Genomic DNA, 19,886 nt, shown 5'->3' with positions numbered 1-19,886 from the left:
ACCAGAACTTAAAACTGTGTGACCTTGGGTAAGTCACTCTAGCCCTTGAAGCCAGCTTCCTCAGCTATAAAAGGGTACGAAGTAACACTCTCCACTTCATAAGGCTGTTCTGATGGCTACATGCCTATACTTTATACAGTACTTGGCATGTAGAAGACACTGAAATATAAGCTGTGGTTGCTGTTGTTTTTGAGGGAAGGAAGAAACTAGTAAGTGCTTAATAATGGTCAGTTGTTTTGTTATTATTTATAGAGAGTTGCTGTGTGGTATATTAGGCACTGTGCCAAATCTTACACTATTATTATTTACTCTTCTCAAAGACTCTATGTCTCTACGTATTATTTCTTCTGTTTAACAGATTAGGAAGCCTAAGCTCAGAGAGGTTTAGTAACTTGGTCATAGTCACAAAGATAGTAAAAGGCAGAGCTAGGGATGAATTTAGGTGTTCCTGCCCAAGATTTTTTTTTTTTTTTTTTTTTTTTTTAAGACAGGGGCTTGCTCTGTTGCCCAGGCCAGAGTGCTGGATTACAGTGGTTAAAACTACAGCTCAATCTAGCCTCCACCTCCTAAGTCCAAGTGATCCTCCTGCCTCAGCCTCCAGAGTAGCTGGGGCCACAGGTGCATGCCATGACGCCTGGCTAATTTTTAAAAAATCTTTTACAAACACAGGCTCTCATTATGTTCCCCAGGCTGGTCTCAAACTCCTGGCTCAAGTGATTCTCCCACCACAGCCTCCTAAAGTGTTGAGATTACAGGCATGAGCGATATACCTGGACAACTGCTCAAGCTCTTAATGGCCCAGACTGAAGCCTGCTTCTGTCCATGTCCACCTGAGTCTAGGAAAGGTGGTGAGCTGGTACCTGATGACCCCGCCACATGGCACAGTACAGGACCAGGGGGCGCAGAGGTAGAGAACGAGCAGCGGCAGACAGAAGCCTCCAGGAAGGATTGCCAAGGAGCAGAGAAAAATCAGGCCCAAGAGAAGGCACAGGACCAGGTTCCAAAAGGATTTAGACATCCAGCAAGCAATCAGGAATAGAGCCTAAAGTGATGAGGACAGCGTCTTCTTTGCTTCTGTTTCCCAGTGCTTAGTACAATGCTGACCACAGTGCTGCCTCATAAAGATGTAGCAGTTGAATTAATGAATTATTGAAATAATGGATTAATTCATATTTTGAGGGTAGTAACTGATTTGAAATTGGTAGGCAGGATGTTTTGGAGTGGGAGAGAGATGTTCACCTCTGGACTTTTCTTTTTTAAAAGAGTGAGCTGTTCAAAATAGAAGAACAACTGGAATATTTCCCTTGGAGTGCTGCCAGTGCACACAATGCCTCCTTTTCTTCCCAGGTCAGAAGGCATTTTTGGGCCCAGCCCCTCGGCATGTGTGTGCAGCCTGCAGCCTGTCTGACATACTTACCCACTTGTGCTCTGGGGCACAAAGGCCTCCCACCTGCCAAGCCCAACACAAATGCCTCCTTCACCACAGTCCTCTGGCGTGTGTGGGTTCAGCTGCTGCTGCTGCTGAGAGTCCCCCTCCAGGGCGAAAGTGAGGCTCCGGTGGCTCCAGTCCCTCCACTACTGCTCAGAGAAAGAGACCGCAATGCTTTCTCAACCATCGAGTCCCCTTCACTGGCCACGAGGCGTGAAGTTCAATAGCCCAGTAACTTGAGGAAAGAAGAAAAGGGACCCTCTTCTGTTCAAAGACCAGCCTCAACAGATTGTGTGCAATCATCCATTTATCAGAAATTCTTGTTCAGGCACGGGGCTAGGTTCTGTGGACTCATGGACGAATAAGACAGGGTTCTTTTCTTTAAGGAACTCACAGTCCAAAATGGGAGGCAGATACCTAAACAAAGACCCATGTAGTGTGAGAGAGGCATGGCTGGAGCATCTCAGAGGATCAGAAAAGCAACACAGATGTGATATTTTTGAGCTGCCGTTGAAGGATGAGTGAAAGTTCAGCAGGCAGATGGGAGAAGCAGTTCTCTAGCGAGAGATGAAAACATGTATGGTGGGCTTGAAGAATGACCAGCAATCCTGGTCTAGAGTGCAGGGTCAGGGAAGTGGATGGGGGAAGACAGGGGCTGGAAGTCAGCTCATTTTATTTTCTAGAATAGGAAACCATCAAAGGTTCTTAAGCAGGGAGGAACAAGATGAAAGCTGGGTTTTGGATACAACTCTGACTGCAATGAGGGGCGTCTGTCCCCAGATACCGGCCTATTAGTAGACATTCAATAAATATTTACAGAATGAACAACTGATTTCAAGAGGGAAATAGCAAGTCTGGTAAGCAGTCTGGCCAGACTTAATACCTTTCCCTAAATGCCCCTTTTATTTATTTATTTTCTTATAAGAGAACAGAAGCTTTTCTTCTCCTGTACTGAACCATTACAAATGTATATAATCTGCAATTGCAGGCATAATTCCATAATGTCTTATATGGTTGGCAGTTTCATGAGTGTTGGCTTTGTCTTCCTGACTGACTTTCAGCTCCTTGACAGCTGGGGCAATGCCTTTTGTGCTCTCTCAGTATTGCCCAAAAGCAAAAGCATCTATCATGTGCTGGGAACACAGTAGGCTCCAGGTAAGCAGAACATGAAACAGACTCAAGGAGCACAAGAGCTGGACAGGCTCCTGCAATTACTGAGTTCAACTCTCTCATTTCCCTGATGGGGAGACTGGGAGAAAGAGAAATATATGCACTATGTGGAAATGCGTGCACGTTCCTACTACTGGGCTCTTGCATTTCACAGCAGGGACCTGGGCTCAGTCAAGATTTTCAGGTGCAAACACCAAAGATCCAGACACAGACTGAAATTAACCAGTGACGAACCTGGCTAACAGCAGGGTAAATAGAACACCAACACACCAACAACACAGGCACAGAAGAATGTCTCACATACATGAGTGGTATTCAGCACCCACTGCTTATTAAATTATGAAAAAAGCATAGCCTGAGACTAGACCAGACAGAGGCAGGAAAGCACAAAGATTAAGAGTGTGGGCTTTGGAGTGTGTGGATCTGGGTCTGAATCCCAGCTCTGCCACTTACTAGTGTGTGTTTAGGTTCCCTAACTGTGCCCACCACCTCTACCGCCAGCCAGCCCAGTGTCCAAATAGATAACACAAGAAAAAAAAAGTTTCCTCCCTATAGGATTACACAGATGAATTGGGATGGGGCATGTAAAATGCTTATCACAGTGCCTGCAGTGGGGATTGAAAGGTGACTAACCAGAGAGAAAGCAAGGAAGAAAGCACTTGGCACCTGATAGGATTCACTGATCCTCCAACCTTCGGTTACTGAGCACTTACTTTATTTATTTAATTTATTTATTTTATTTTATTTTTTTCAGACAGAGTTTTGTTCTTGTTGCCCAGGCTAGAGAGCAATGGCATGATCTCAGCTCACCGCAATCTCCGCCTCCCGGGTTCAAGTGATTCTCCTGCCTCAGCCTACCAAGTAGCTGGGATTACAGGCATATACCACCGTGCCTGGCTAATTTTGTATTTTTATTAGAGATGGGGTTTCTCCACGTTGGTCAGGCTGGTTTCGAACTCCTGACCTCAAGTGATCTGCCTGCCTTGGCCTCCCAAAGTGCTGGGATTACAGGTGTGAGCCATCACGCCCGGCCTGTTTATTTATCTTTTGAAAAGAGGTCTCACTCTGTTGCCCAGGCTGGAGTCCAGTGGTGTGATCTCGGCTCATTGCAACCTCCTGAGCACTTACCTTAGACCAGGCATTGGATAGGAAGGAGAGGGGGCTGGGCCCAGTGGCTCACGCCTGTAATCCCAGCACTTTGGGAGGCCGAGGCAGGCAGATCACGAGGTCAGGAGACTGAGACCATCCTGGCTAACACAATGAAACCCCGTCTCTACTAAAAATACGAAAAATTATCCGGGCGTGGTGGCGGGCACCTGTAGTCCCAGCTACTCAGGAGGCTGAGGCAGAAGAATGGCGTGAACCCGGGAGGCGGAGCTTGCAGTGAGCTGAGATCGTGCCACTGCACTCCAGCCTGGGCGACAGAGCGAGACTCCGTCTCAAAAAAAAAAAGGAAGGAGAGGGAGGTGTCGATAACTCCAGGGTTTCAAGCCTGGGTAACTAGAGAGTGACAGGGACAACAATGAAGTTTAAAAAAAAACCAGGAGAGACAAGACATTTCAGAGTAGGATGACGGAGCTTTCAGCCTTGTGGCACATTGAGTGTGCTCAAGGAGGGGTTCACCCATAAAAAGGGGTTCATTCAGAGACAGTGGTCCAACAGATAGTTGGAAAGGTAGACCTGGGATAAGGGAGAAAGCTGAAGCTTAGAGATGTAGATTCAAGAACCATCCATTTCTGTGTGATCACCACATGGTTGGGGATGGGGGTTGGTGAGAAGCAAGAGCCAGCAGAGGAGTCTGAGGAGCACCCCTGAAGACAGTCATGCATGGGGAGCAGATAAGAAGGAAGAGCCAGGGTGGGGTGCAGCTCAGAAACCCAAAGGGGGTCAGTTTTGAGAAGATTGTTCTATGGTGTCAGATGCTATGGAACTTGAAGACCGTGTGAGGCTCGGGCTTAGTTTCAACAGAGCAAGAGGCAGGCGTCAAGGGTTGACAAGATGGTTGAAGCAGCAGATGGGCTACCCTTTGGCTGTTTTCCAGTGCAATTCAGGAGAGAAAGGGACAGTAGCTCCAGGGAGGGACAAGGTGAGCTCTGAGAAAGGCGAGCATGTTTGCAGGCCTAAGGGAAGAATCGGAGGGAGAAGGATGGACTTCTAGATGCAAAAAAGAGGAGGTGGCATAGGAGTCGACATTTACTCCAGGCACTGTGCTAAATAAAAGATGCAACACATGTTGAATTTACTCATTACCACTCCTTTGGAGCTAGGTGCTTTTATTATTTTATGTCATACTTTACAACGAGAAGACTAGGCAAAGAGAAGGTGCCTATAGACTGAGCCCCCTCTAAATTCTTATGTTGAAATCCTAACCCCCAATGTGATGGTATTGCTTTGGGCAGATAAACCAAATGAATGGGGCTAATGTCCTTATTTAAAAAGTCCCCAGAGTGCTCTCTGGCCTCTTCCACCAAGTGAGGAACCCGAAGAAGATGACAGTCTATGAACCAGTGAAAGGGTTCTCCCCCAGATGTGGAATCTGCCAGCACTTTGACCCAGGACTTCCAGGCTCCAGAACTGTGGGAAATAAAATGTATTAAAATTTATGAGCCACCCAGTCTATGGTAGTTTCTAATAGCGGCCCAAATGGACTAAGACAGAGGTGAAATAGTTTACCCAGGTTAGCAGTAGGAGAATCTGAGATTTGAAGCCAAGAGCTCTGGCTTAAGAGTCCAAGGCTTTTACCCAAATGGCCAGTTTGCTAGAGTTTCTGGAGGTGGGAAGGGAAGGCTTTCAAGGTTTGGCTTTGGCGAGGCAGAGGAGAGCAGAGATGGAGAAAAACAGCAAGGTGGGAACGAGGAAGTTTAAGCCACATGATCTCCATCTTCTCAGGTAGGAAGAGGCCGAGAGCTGAGACTGAGGGCTGTGTGAATGAGCTTGGGAGCTTGAGAAGTGTAGATGAGGTTTGCAATTCAGTGAGGATACTGGGATGAGAGGCAGCTGACACACATAGAGGATGCCAAGTAGCAGCTGAAGTCAAAGGGCACGGATTTAATGGATCCAGCAGTCCCAAGGCAGGGTCAGAGAAATGGGGCTGACAAAGGTCAAAGGAGTTGAGAGAGGGAGATTGTAGGGCACAAAGAAGGGCATGATAGTTGGCATAATAGGGAGGGACGGTATTTTCAACATTATGTCATCCATACCAACAAGTGCAAAGGTGAGGACAGGGCGAGCGGCCATGATATGTTATAGCTGAGGTTTGCTGACCAGCCCCCGACCCAAAGACACCTAATTACAAAGGTGCCCAAAAGCACCCACTGCCCATCCCAAACTAAGTCTTCTTGGCTCATAACTCTGCTGCCCAATACCGTAGCCACTAACTACATGTTAGTTAACTGCTGAGCACTTGAAATGTAGCTAGTCTGAATTAAAATGCGCTATAAGTGTAAAGTACACTTGAATTTCAAAGACTGAATATGAAAAAACGAATGTAAAATTTCTCTTTTTTTGGTACGGATCACATGGCAAAATGATAATATTTTGGATATATTGGGTTAAATAAAATATATTAAAATTAATTTCACCTGTTTTCTTTTTATTTTCTTTAATGTACTCCTAGAAAAGTTAAAATGTATCTCAAATTCTTTTTCTTTTTTTCTTTTTTTTTGAGACAGGCTTTCATTCTGTCGCTCAGGCTGGAGGGCAATGGCGCGATCCCAGCTCACTGTAACCTCTGCCTCCCAGGTTCAAGTGATTCTCCAGCCTCAGCCTCCCAAGTAGCTGGGACTACAGGCACACACCACCACGTCTTGCTAATTTTTGTATTTTTTGGTAGAGACAGGGTTTCAGCATGTTGGCCAGGCTGGTCTTGATCTCCTGACCTCAAGTGATCTGCCCACCTTGGTCTCCCAAAGTGCTGGGATTACAGGCAGGAGCCACTGCGCCCGAACCTTCAGATTCTATTTCTATTGTCAAGAGCTGGTCCGTATACCAAATTTGGGCTAAATGAATGTTTTAGGCCCATTTAACCAAAGGAGTTAATCTGAATAGCAACAGAACTGATAAGTTTTGATTTGTTGGACATGGGAATGGAGTGCCAGGGAGTTGTGAGCTGAATTAAGAAAGAGGTCCTCACTGGGGTACCAGAAGCAAATTTTTATGATGTGCCACTGACTGGGGCAAGAAAAGGGCCAAACATCCAAAATGAGACCAAATGTCAACAAAGCCCACAAGCCTTCCACTGATAACAAGTACGACCCTGGACCTGCTTCCAAGCCAGGATTCTCCCCTTCAGTGTTCTAGCTCTGCACTGGGCCTTACGTTCCCCTGCTCCTGTCTGCTCCCTCCACTGACCTCAGGTGACCTCCAAACCACCTCGCCCCACCCCATCTTCTTCATTTGCTCCCTCCCACCAGTCTCTTTAAGACACTAAGCCCAACAACCTCAGGCATTCCAAAAAGCCTTTCCCAACCAGCCAACACTGGGGCCGATTACCCACCCCTTTGCCAACAGCTTCCTCTTTCAGGAGATCCCTGCCAACAATTAAGAAAGGAGGCAATATGATACAGCGTGACCAGTGTGGCTTGTGAGCCAGGAAATCCAGATCCTCACTCAGCTTTGTCCAATTTATACTGTGTGAGCTTAAGGCGTATCACAACTTCTCTGGGCCTCAGCTGCTTATCTGCTACCTACTAATACTGTCCTAAGTCTACAGACTTGCCAGAGGGTTCAATGAGATAATGGGAGTACAAGAGCTTTGCTAAAGAAGTGATACCCAAATGAAAGGGAATATTGTAATCTAGAGAGGGAAGTAGGAGAAGAGATGTGAAAAAGGAAAAGGAGGGTGCAGGAAGGAGATGTCACTTGCAAAGACAAGGTGTGAATCCCCTCTGCTGTGCTAAGAGGGACTGACCTTTGCTACGGCAGCAGGGCACCCCCACCTCCCCAAGAGCCAGCACAGGCCAAAGCCTTCCTATCAGACAACACCACATACCTGGCTTCAGGAATTTTTCTGCAGCTGAATAAATAAAAGTGATTCCAGGGAAAATGTCCTAAACAAAACCTGAATGCAGCTGTTAAGGAACTGCTTGAGATTTTTTTTTTTTCTTTTTTGAGACAGAGTCCCGCTTTGTCATCCAGGCTGAAGTGAAATGGCATGATCTCGGCTCACTGCAACCTCTGCCTCCTGGGTTCAAGCAATTCTCCTGCTTCAGCCTCCCAAGTAGCTGGGATTACAGGCACCTGCCACCACGCCCGGCTAATTTTTTTTTGTATTTTTAGTAGAGACGGGGTTTTGCCATGTAGGCCAGGCCGGTCTTGAACTCCTGACTTAAGGTGGTGACCTGCCTCAGCCTCCCAAAGTGCTGGGCGTACAGGTGTGAGCCACCGTGCCCGGCCCTGCTTGAGATTTTAATGTTACACAGCATTGAAAGGAGTATTTTAAACTCCATTGTGAAAGTTACAACTCATCTAAGGTTCACAGGCCCTCTGAACCCTCCTGCAACGCGGTGAAGGAAGGAAAATGCGCAATCCAAAGAATGGAAGGTGTTAAGCAGGGGTTGATTTCTCTTGACGCTGCAATGGGCTCTGATAACCCAGTACCCGAAAAGCTGCTTTGGACACATTCACATTTTGTTCAACCCTCAGCAGAACCTTTGAAGGAAAGAATTATTATCTCCACTTAATAGAATTGGCAGGTGAGGTTTGGAGGGGCCCAGTGGGGATTCAGGACTAGCTCTTTCTATCTGATAGTGTTTCCCATTACAGACTCTCTCTCCCTCTTTTTTTAAGACAAGGTCCCATTCTGCCGCCCAGGCTGGAGTGCAATGGTGCCATCATGGCTCACTGTGGCCTCAAACTCCCGGCCTCAAGCAATCCTTCTGGCTCAGCCTCCTAAGTAGCTGGGACTACAGGCATGTGCCACCATGCCTGGCTAATTTTTATTTTAATGTTTTGTAGAGACAGGGGTTTCACTATGTTGCCCAGGCTGGTTTCAAACTGCTGGCCTCAAGCGATCCTCCTGCCTCAGCCTCTGAAAGCACTGGGATTACAGGCGTCAGTCACTGCACCCAGACCACAGATTTTCTTTACTCAGACCCAGACATAATATAATGACTTGCAATATGTTCAAGATGGAGTATGAGGGGAAAAAACAGCAGGACAATTGGTAAGCTCCATATTTGTTTTAAAAACTTTCTATCCAAATATATCTGGATATGTATCTAGCTCTACGTAAGAATATGTAGTTATATATCATATATATATATATAGAGAGAGAGAGTGCCAAACTAGATCAATTTCCTCCAAACTGGTCCATATGCTCTAACCACCAGTTCTTGACAGTTTATAGTTTTTGCCTTTATCTGCTTCCATATTATTTTATTTTTATTATCATTATTTTTTAGACAGGGTCTCTATCCCTGTTGCCCAGGCAGAGGTGCAGTGGCATGATCATAGCTCATTGCCTCTACATATTTCTCAATGTTTGCTGCTAACTAGTATGATATTTATAATGATTTTTAATAAAAAATTTCCCAATAGTGTTCACAGAGCCTTTCAAATTGTAAAGGCCACCCCCTCCAATATACACATCATTTGGAGGAATAGTAATATAATATAATATAACATAATAATACTTCCTTTTCCTCTCCTCCTTTTCCAAATTATTCCTAAAAATTCTCTTTCTATTAGTTTCTGTAGCAATTAAACACACGAACACATACACACATTTCACCCTGTCCTTTTTTTAAGTTTAAAAGGTTAATAGAGTAAGGTAGTAAACATCTCACAGTGCAATAAATATTTGCCAAGGATGGGTGTTCTGGCGTCATCCCCAGTAGAGATGCCAGACACCGTAGCTGAGAGCAAACGGGCCCACCCGTCATTCCATCCTTCCAGATGTCCTGGCCTCACCTTCACTTCCTCCAGGTTCCTTCCCAGGCCATCATGCAGGAAGCATCCCATTTGCCCCACCTAACTGCTTCTCAACCCACAATCAAAATTTTCCTGAGGAGCAGGGCACGGTGGCTCACACCTGTAATCTCAGCACTTTGGGAGGCTGAGACAGGTAGATCACAAGGTCAGGAGTTCCAGACCAGCCTGGCCAACATGGTGAAACCCTGTCCCACTAAAAATACAAAAATTAGCCAGACGTCGTGGTGCACACCCGCAGTCCCAGCTACTTGGGAGGGAGGCTGAGGTAGGAGAATGGCTTGAATCCGAGAGGCAGGGGTTGCAGTGAGCTGAGATCACAGCACTGCACTCCAGCCTGGGTGACAAAAAGAGACTCTGCAAAAAAAAAAAAAAATTCCTGACGAGTAGTTAAAATTCATTTCCTAATCTGATAAAGGGACTATAATGTGAATAGTTTAGAATTTCCTTTCTCCTCCCCTGTAACGCATTAACATTCTGAGAACATTGTAATAACTCCACAGTAAGCTTATGGCAGAGATTTTGGACAAGCCAATTGGCTGTGGGACCTCAGCCATCACCTGAAGGTCCACTGCTCACCTTCCAGCCAGGTGTGGCCATGGTGGGAATGACTCAAGGCTAGTGTTGCCAGACCTGATTTTTTTTTTTCAAAAGAAGCTAGACATGTGGATTTATGTAAAATCTGATTTTTAAATGTTGACTGAATTCTTCTTTTTTAAAAAATGCTATGCAAGTCAAACAAAACCCAAATGCAAGCCAAATGCCACCCATGTGCCTGCCAGCTAGGCCCTGAAGGCCGTCTCAGCCTACCTCTCTAGCCTCATCTCCAATTCCTCTGCCCCTCACAAATGCCACTCACACCCCACCGCCTGCCTTAACACCCCTGTGCCTTTGCTCACCACGTACCTACCCTGTAGGATGCCCTTTTTTGTCTTCTCTATCAGACTGGCAGGTGGCAGGTTGCAGCTTGGCCTCTGCGCCCCAGCAACCAGCATTCACCTCTGCCTGCCCTTTGCTCCTGGTCTCTAGCGCCCCAGGGAAAAGTGTTTTCTGCATGATTCAGGCTCTGCTTTGGAAGGATAACTACAGTTATGATGGATGACAGTGAGGACCCGCCCTCCCCAGGGGCTAACAGGAAAGCCAGCTGGAGAGGCTCACACAGGCGCCTGCCTGGAGAAGGGCCTGATGACACTGCTATTGCCCAGGGACACTGCCTGGCCAGAAAATGCACCTTCTGCAGTCAGGACAAAGGCAGGGGTGGGAGGATCCTCTAGAGAGCCCTGAAGTGAGGCTGTTCTGGTTGCTAGAAAACTCCTGAGCAGCTGCACCCCCCGCCCCTCCTCACTCACCAGCCAGGAGCCTGGGCCAGGAGCTCCTGCTCCTGGTCTCTCTCCTGATCCAGCCTGGAGAGAACTATCCTGGTCTCAGGAGGAATCACAGGGAATCTAGCCAGGCTGACATTCTCAAAAGCCCAGCCGCCCTCTCAAAGGAGCAATTTCCAGCACCCACTAACACTCACCCCAAGAACGGAGGGTTAAGGAAAACTCTGATTTCCTCCTACCACCACCACAACCACCACTACCAAAGTCAAGCCCGGGAGGGAACACCGAGGGCACCTCTCCCCAGGGAACTCAGCACCTCAGGTAACTTATCTAGAAGGCAATGACCTGGGAAAAAGGTCACAGGGCCCAACCCCTCCCAGCGCAAAGCAGATTCCTAAGTCCCCTCCCACCCAGACTTGGAATCTAAGCAGCTGGGGTGGAGGAGCAGGGGCCTCTGACTTCCAATTCTCCTGCATCTTTTTCCTCCATCTCCTCCCTTAGGGACCCTCCCAGAACCTCCCTTGGGGCTCCCAGGGGCTTTCAATCCTCACCTCCAGGATAACACGAAGAATACCAGGTGTTTAGCCTGTCTGAGCTGCTATCACAAACTACCACAGGGTGGGTGGCTTCCCAACAACAGATATGTATATGTCTCACCATTCTGGAGGCTGGGAGAACACCATCAGTATGCCAGCATGGCTGGGTTCTGTGGGGGGTCCCTCTTCCAGCTTGCAGACTGCTGGCATCTAGAGTGTCTTTATGTGCAGAAGGGTTGACAGAGCTCTCTCTTATAAGGGCACTATCCCATTTGTGAAGGCTCTACCTTAATGACCTAAATTACCTCCCGAAGATTCCATGTCCTAATACCATCACATTGGGGATTAGGACATCAACATATGAATTCTGGGAGGACACCAGCTTTCAGACCACAGCACCAGGCTCTCATTGAGAGCCCAGGGCAGGCCTGGCAGCATCCATAGGCACTTTAGCTCAGTAAATCCTTGACACGCCAGTGAGGTAGGATCTTTTAACCTATTTTAAAGGCAAGAAAGTTAACTTCAAATTCACTTTATAATTAGAAAGGAAAAAGAAATCTTCAACTGAAAGAAGACTACATTACTTAAATTTTTTTAAAAAGTTAATAATAATAATAATAATAATAAAAACCAATAAGAACCAGGACTTCAGCTAGGGAATCTCAGGGGGGAAAAAAAAGCTAATTTTATTAACTAGTTATTATGTGCCAAGGGCTTTAAGTGCACTATCTCATTTCATCCTTGGGTAACCCTATAATACAATCTTTTTTGTTCCCATTTTACAGATAGGAAGCTGAGGATAGGGCAGCGATGTGACTTAGCCAAGGCCCAGGGAATTCCACTCTTCCACAGACCGCACCGCGATGGGCTAACAGGTTCTCCTTCCAGTTAACACACCTGCATTTTAACAAGAGCTGCCTGGAGAAGACAAAGTAGTCCAAAGCAATGGCTCAAAAGCCGGGAATTTCTCTGCCAGTGGGCAGAGTGCTCAAGGCAGGAGCCTTTTGGCACCACCAGGCATCACCCGAAGGCGGCCACCCACGGGCCTGGCTGACACAGGGCTCCATTCAGCAGTCAGCAAAGCCAAGGCACATGGGGGTAGAATGAAGGAGAAGAGGATTAGGTCAGGGAGGGTCAGCCCCAGGGAAGGCCAGTCCCATGGCAGGCACAAGAGCAAGGCAAGCAAGCACCTGAAGAAGAATGTGCTTCTCCCCTGTCCTCTTGCCCCAAATATCAGCCACTTAACAATGTGGAATCATGAGTTCCAGGGTAGGGTAGCAAACTGGAGCAAAAGTCCTCGTTCAGCTCAGTCACTCAATCCCCTTGCAATCCAGGGCCTGCCACTTGCCCTCGCTGGTTCGCTCCTCAGTTGTAAGACAAGGGGGACAATCTGGGTAAGCGGTAAGGTTTCTTCCACCTTCAACTAATGCAAATCTGCATAGGAGCCTAGTGCATCTGGCACTTGGAGCAGCAGCATTAATGGCCAAGGTGAGAATCAGGGAGGACTGGAGAGAGAGGGAGAAAGCAGCAGGGGCCAAGGAAAGGTGAGAGACAAGCTCTAGGTGATGGAGCCCAGAATAGGGGTCTGGGGGATTGGGGTGCCAGGAATGGGCAAAGGGTCCCTGAAACGGGGAATGAAGGAAACAATTAATTTGCTTTTATCAAAGTTCTACTGAGAAGGACTCCATGACAGATGCGGCACTGGGCACTGGGAAGGAGAGAGGGAGCTTCTATCCAGAGGGACAGCCACACACAGCAACAGCAGTGAGCTTTTCACAAGGCCAGAGCCAGGTACTATGATGAGTAGTGCCTGCTGCTCACGTTGGAGAGAAATCAGGGAAGTCTTCCTACAGGAGCTCACCTGAGAAGATGGGGGCGATTTCACCCAGTCTAAGTCTAGTTCCTCCCACCCAAATGGAAAGAACTATCCAAAATGGTGCTGAAGCACTAGTGGGAGAATAGGTAAATTTAGGGAAGCATCATTATCTCCATTTCACAAATATGAAAACTGAGGTTCAGCATAGTCACAGCCAGGTAGCAGAGCTGGCATTAGAACCCATTCTACCTGACTCCACAGCTTTTGCTTGTAATTTCTATTCTGTCATCACTCCTGCAGACTGTGTGCCTATGAGTGGGTTAAGGGTGGGAGGGGAAGGGAAGTGGCATGAGAATAGGCAAAGGCCAGAGAGATGGATTAGGGAAGATGAGGATGGATAGCAGGCACTTTCCTACCAAAACAATATGGCAGCCAGAGCTTTCCCAAACACACTCTTCCCGGTTGCCTGTAGTAGGTTTCAAGAACAAGTTTCTAGAATCAGGCAGATCCAGGCTGAGCTCCTGGTTCCACCACTTGATATCTTGGGTACCCTGGAGCAAATGTTTAACCTCTTAGAGCTTCACTTTGCTCACCAATACAACGGGAATGATAACAGTCATAGCTTATTGAGTAGTGGGTAAAGATGAAACAACTGCTATATTCAAAGGTCTTGGCACAGTGTCTGGCACAAGTTCGATAAAAGGTAGCAAAAAAACACAACCACTACTCTAATAAATATTGCTCCAGTAGACTCTCCTGTTTCCTGGCTTCCTCCTCAAAATCAACATGGGGCCAGTCCACCACATCCTCCCTTCTCCTCCTTTGCATACCCTCCATTTCAGAACCCACTTCAAAGCTACTTCTTCACCGGCTTCATCTCCTTCCTAGGATTCTAGTTTGCACCGGATCAAGGGATTCAACAAACTCCTTAACCTCTCAGGATCATCATTGTGAGCTAGGTGGTTGTTCCAGTAGATTGCTTTGCATGGGATTAACCAAGCAATCAGCTCAGGGGCTGATGGGTTTGTGGGCTGATAGAATTACCTGACGAGTCACCCGTGTGTGCCTGCAATTTGTAAATTGACCTCTAGATAACATCAAAGCCTTCTACCCAAACCACAAATTCTGTGCTTTTGCAAATTTGCCAACAATTAAATAAAATTTACTACTGCTCAACAATGTCTTCACTAATTAGACAGTGATAGATGAGTATATAAAAAGTCAGGGTGAGGGAGGGTAGGAAATTGGGGATAAAGCTTACTGACTTCCTGTCAGGGGGTCTTAACCTTTTTTATGCCTTCATCCCTTTGGCAGACTGGTGAAGCCTATGGACTCTTTCTCAGAACATCTAAACATCTAAAAATGCGTAATATAAAATGCATAGCTTAACTACAAAGAAAACCAATAAGATTGAAATATAATTATAAAAATTTTTTAAATTGTGTAATGTAATATATTCTTCTTTATTAATGCATTAAATAACTAGCTCTGGCAGTGGGTTTAGTAACTACTATAAATACAGAGCCATCAGGGACATAAATAATATTTCAAGGTATCTGTAGCAGCTAAAATGTAACATGAAAATATCTGTAATTTCTATTGGTGACAATGTCACAAGGACTGCAAATACACTGTGGATTGTTGCCTACATTCATAATACAAGAAAATCCTAAATAAAGATGCTCTTTTTTTTCCCTACCCAAGTTTACAGAATCCTCTGAATTCTATACATGAACCTCTTGGGGCTCTTGACCCTAAGTTAAGAAACTCTGTTATATCCTTTATGGCTCAGTAAGTATTTGTACTGGGCATATTTCTGAGTTCCAGCTCACCCTTATCTCCTTCTTGAAGAATCTCCACCCACACCCTTTCTGCCTCAAAAGTTCTTCACATAGGACTCTCTTCTGCCCATCCCTCTCGTCCAACTGGCCCAGGGAGGACCCCCGCCTCAATGGCATCCCATGCCCTGGTTGCCTGGCATCTGCCAAGACACAGCCTGGAGAGAAAGCCTCACTTCCAGAGAACCAGCTCAGACATAAGGATGCTCTCTGGAACTTGAAGCCAGCAAAAAAGAGAGCTTCATGCAATCGCAGGGCAAGGGGTGGGTTGGCAGGTGCTGTGTTAATCCACGGCACTTACAGTGTAGGCCAGTGGCCAGCTGTACTGATGGAATGACCTTGAACTCAAAATTCTCTCCACAGCATCAACTGCCTCAAGAATGCTTGGCCTCCTTCCAGACCTGTGCTTAGACATCAATACAGTGGTCCCCGCAAACCCCTGTTATCTGCAGCTTCGCTTTCTGAAGTTTCAGTTACCTATGGTTAGTCAAGGTCCAAAAATATTAAGATATTTTGAGAGAGAGAGAGAGAGAAAGAGACTTATTCACATAGTTTTTATTACAGTATTATTGCTATAATTATTGTCTTTTGTCATTGTTGTTAATCTCTTACTTTGCTAATTTATAAATTAAACTTTATCATAGGTATGTACGCATAGGAAAAATCATAGTATATGTAGGATTCAGTACTATCCATGGTTTTAGGCATCCACGGAGGGTCCTGGAACGTATCTCCCATGGGGAAAAGGGTACTACTGTACTGCATTATATGGCTTCTCACTCTCTTCCTATAACCACAACTCAAGGGAGTCTCTGTTTTCTGTGTCACAAGAGCCCCAGGTCAGCACCATTTTATTAATATAGACGAAGAAGCTGAAGTTTAGTAAACTTGAATAATTTTCTCAGGCTCACGGGGATAATAAACGGTGAAGCCATTTTCCCTTTCTTTCCCTCTCATTCCCAAACACCCTATTATGGAGGGGCAGGTGGGTAACGCCTTTTATTATTATTTTTTATTTCAAATCACACAAATGATCCATGAAAATAATCTCTTAAAAATTCAAACATTACACTGCATGTTCCCATTCACAAGTAGGAATTGAACAATGAGAACACATGGACGCAGGGAGGCGAACGTCACACACCAAGGCCTGCTGGGGGGTGAGGGGCAAGGGGAGGGAGAGCATTAGGACAAATACCTGATGCATGTGGGGCTTCAAACCTAGATGACGGGTTGGTAGGTGCAGCAAACCACCATGGCACATGTATATCTACATAACAAACCTGCATATTCTACACCTGTATCCCCGACTAAAAGTAAAATAAAAATTTTTTTCTAATTTAAACATTGATAAAATGCCCTCCCCATTCACACTCAACATTGTACCTAATAACTGTAGACCCTGACCACACTATTATATTCAGCCGCTACCGAACTTGTCAGTCTGTCTTTTTGTTTCATTTTGTTTTGATTTGTTTTGTTTTTGAGACAAAGTCTTGCTCTTGCCACCCAGGCTGGAGTGCAGTGGCACGATCTGGGCTCACTGCAACCTCCGCGTCCCGGGTTCAAGCGATTCTCCTGCCTCAGCCTCCCGAGTAGCTGGGATTACAGGCGCCCACCACCATGCCCAGCTAATTTTTGCATTTTTAGTAGAGATGGGGTTTCACCATGTTGGCCAGGCTGGTCTTGAACTCCAGACCTCAGACCATCGGCCTGCCTCAGCCTCCCAAAGTGCTGGGATTACAGGTTTGAGCCACTGCGGCCAGCCTCCATTCTGTCTTTTAAACCTTTCCCCAGGAGTAGGATGGCTACATTTTCCAAGGCAGAAGGGAGAGCAGGGTGGGAATCGCGGATGAACTGAGCGCAGTGCCTGAAAACACTCAGCCCTGCTGCCTGGTGCCCTGCTAGGAATATCCAAACCGATGGCACCAAGGGCTGGGGTCTCTCGCCTGCTGGGCAGAAACCGGGCTGTGGAGGGGACTCGGCACCAAAGGCTGCTCTTTTATCCTTGTGTGGAGCAAATTCTCCTGATGCTACATTTCTCTCCCCCCTTGTCACTTGACGTCAGAGCCACAAATTAGAAATACATACCAAAGGAAACTCTGCAGACACAAAGGATCCTTCCACACAAAGGGGAAAAAGCCACAACCACAATAAAAAAAAATAATCTATCCAACCAACAAGTTTTATTTACTTTTGGGGAAAAAATGAAGAGAGTGATGGAGCTGGGATTTGTGTTTTCTCCCACAATGCCTGTGTCTCCAGAAAGCTATTTGAGGGGGCAGAGCCCAGGGCCTGGGCAAGACAGTGAGGCGATCCTTTGAAAACAGGGTTTCTTTCTCTTGGAGAAGGAATGCTTGGCCAGCTTCTTCAGATGCCACCAATCTATAACTGCCCATGTATCATATTCACCATCTACGTACTTTAAATCTTAGGGCAGCATTTATTTTATCCTGGAAACTGTGACAGCCCTATTTTTAGCTGGAGGACCCCTTTTCTCTCCTTTAATCCTACTTTGAAATATTTTCTGTGTAGACTGGAGGCTGTTCACAGAAAGGCCCATTAGAAGCCTCTTAGTCCAAACTTGGTCTGGGAGATTGGTGTTCTGAGGCACAGAGAGGTTAGGGACCAGCTGTAAATCACACAGCTGCTTAGTGGTGAATCTAGGCTCCAATCCCAGAATACACTGACCTCCAAACCCATGCCTCCCCCACAAACTCTACTACAGGGTAGCACAAAGTGGTTAGCCATCTGATCTCCAAAGACAGAGGGCTCTGTGAAATTCCAGTTTTATGGTCATTTAATATGGAGCATGACCCTGGGCAAGTCACTTAACCTCTCTGAGCCTCGATTTCCTTACCTATACATTGGGGATTACGGCAGTAACTAACTCTAGGATTAGGGTGAGGCTTGACTATGCCAGGGATCGACACACATGTACATTATGATATTGTACTGCTCCTGTTTCACACACAATCGAGTGGATCTGTGATAACTGCATCCACGCCACCATCCAGAAATTGGCAAGAAAGGATTGTTCTCAAACCCATTGTGCAGATAGGAACATTGAGTCCCCCCCAGAGTTGACATAACTTGCACAACATCAGAGTTTTAAAAGTAAGTAGATAGGTAGAGGCTGCAGTGAGCCCTGTTCATGACATTGCACTCCAGCCTGGGTAACAGAATGAGATCCTTTCTCAAAAATAAAGTAAGCATATTCTCAGCACTAAGAAGTCCTACATATCCTCCCCACCATACCTACAGAAGTACAGGTTGAACTAGGAGTAAAAGTTGCCTCTTCCCTTCCCCCTGCAGAGCAGAGCCACAAGTGCACAAACACATACTCCATGGCCCTTTCCTGTAACCTGGAATCAGCACGGGTCCTGGCACAGAGCAGAGGCTCAATGCAGTTTCAAAGAATGGGTGAATTACTGAATGAATGAAAATCCCAATCTGCTAAGAATGGAATAGCCTGAAGCAGGTGTCTTGTTGCAGAAAGCAGGGGCCAGGCAGGCAAGAGCTCTGGTAGCAGCAAGCAAGAACCCCGTTCTCTCCTTAGCATGTTCTGCAGGAAGAAACCTTTGACAAGGTCAATAGCTGGGCCTCTGATCTCAATGGTCCATCAAGGGTGTCTCCCAGTCTGGCCCACACGGCCCAATCCAGGACCCAGGAGGTAACTGTGAAGCACACGTGACCCTCCTCCAGCTAAAACAGATGTAATAACATTGCAGGCAAGGGGTGGCGAACAGGCCAGGGAGAGGGCCCATCTGTCTTCCTAATTGTCAACTCTGCCCATAATAAGATTTTTCTCCCTGTCACACCTTAGGCTGCTACTGAACTGAAGCAAAACCAAGATATCTATCTTCCAGCCATGATCCGTGGCCTTCATAAAGTACCAGGGACGAAAAGAGGTTGTTGGCTAAGAGAAGCAGACAGAGCTGGAAGGAGCTTTAAACTGCAAGTCAGGAGCTTGGGAATCCCTACTCATAGCCAGCTGTGGGTACTTAGGCAGTCACCGCACCTCACTGAGCATCCATTTTCTGTAAAATTGAAGTCCAAAGTTTTGGAAATGGGTTAATGGAGCAGGGAGCTGTGAATCATGTAATATTGTATGCAAGATATTTTAGGTTTTATGCAGTTGGAGGAGAGTATCCATAATTTTCATCAGAATCTCAAAGAGGTATGCAATAACCACCATCCCTTCCCCACATTAAAAAAGTTAAGAAATACTGGACGGTTTCCATCCAACAAGCATTTTTTGAACACCTTCTATGTGCCCTGCTCTGTGCTAGCTACTTGGAGAGCCCTGCTTTTAAGATGCTCAGTGTAGCTGATGTTTGCTGTGACAGAAGCATGTCCAGGGAACTTTAGGAACAAAGAGAAGGCAGCATTTGCTTCTATCTTGTCAGGAAGGGCCTTCTACAGAGGAAAAAACCATACGTTTAATGCTGAAGTTAAAAGCTAAGAGTGCATTCACTGGGTGGACAAGAAGAATATTTTAGACCAAGGGTAGTAGTATGTGCAAAGGCAACGCGTGGCCCAGGAACCACCTGAAGCATAGTTGTGCTGAACATATTGAGGGTGCTCATTGCAAGGGGCTGGGGAAGTGTTAGAGCCAGAAATGAGGCTGGGAAGGTAGGTAGGGCCCAGACGAGGAAATGCCATGTATGCCACCCTAAGGAGTTTTACACTGTCGACAACTTCTTTCTAGTTTTAAAAGTCTAGGGTGAGCCACCACTCCCAGGACAAATCTCTCTAAATGTTGGGCAGAGGCTTTGGTTCACTGTGAGCTGAATGGACACTAGGGAATGAACCGCTGCTCTTGGCACCACGAGTGGCATGGGCTGT

At 46.4% G+C, this 19,886-nt stretch overlaps 1 protein-coding gene across 1 annotated transcript in view; it reads right to left on the bottom strand.

Annotated features, from left to right (window-relative positions):
* The window catches only part of KANK4 (KN motif and ankyrin repeat domains 4), a 90,866-nt gene that overhangs the window by 68,922 nt on the left and 2,058 nt on the right, over positions 1–19,886 (bottom strand). The gene's annotated exons all lie outside the window — the stretch shown is intronic.

Source organism: Chlorocebus sabaeus, chromosome 20 (genome assembly GCF_047675955.1).
Source record: "Chlorocebus sabaeus isolate Y175 chromosome 20, mChlSab1.0.hap1, whole genome shotgun sequence".
NCBI classification, from domain to species: domain Eukaryota; kingdom Metazoa; phylum Chordata; class Mammalia; order Primates; family Cercopithecidae; genus Chlorocebus; species Chlorocebus sabaeus.
The sequence above is the reverse complement of the archived record's forward strand: the minus strand, read 5'-3'. Positions and strand labels throughout refer to the sequence as shown.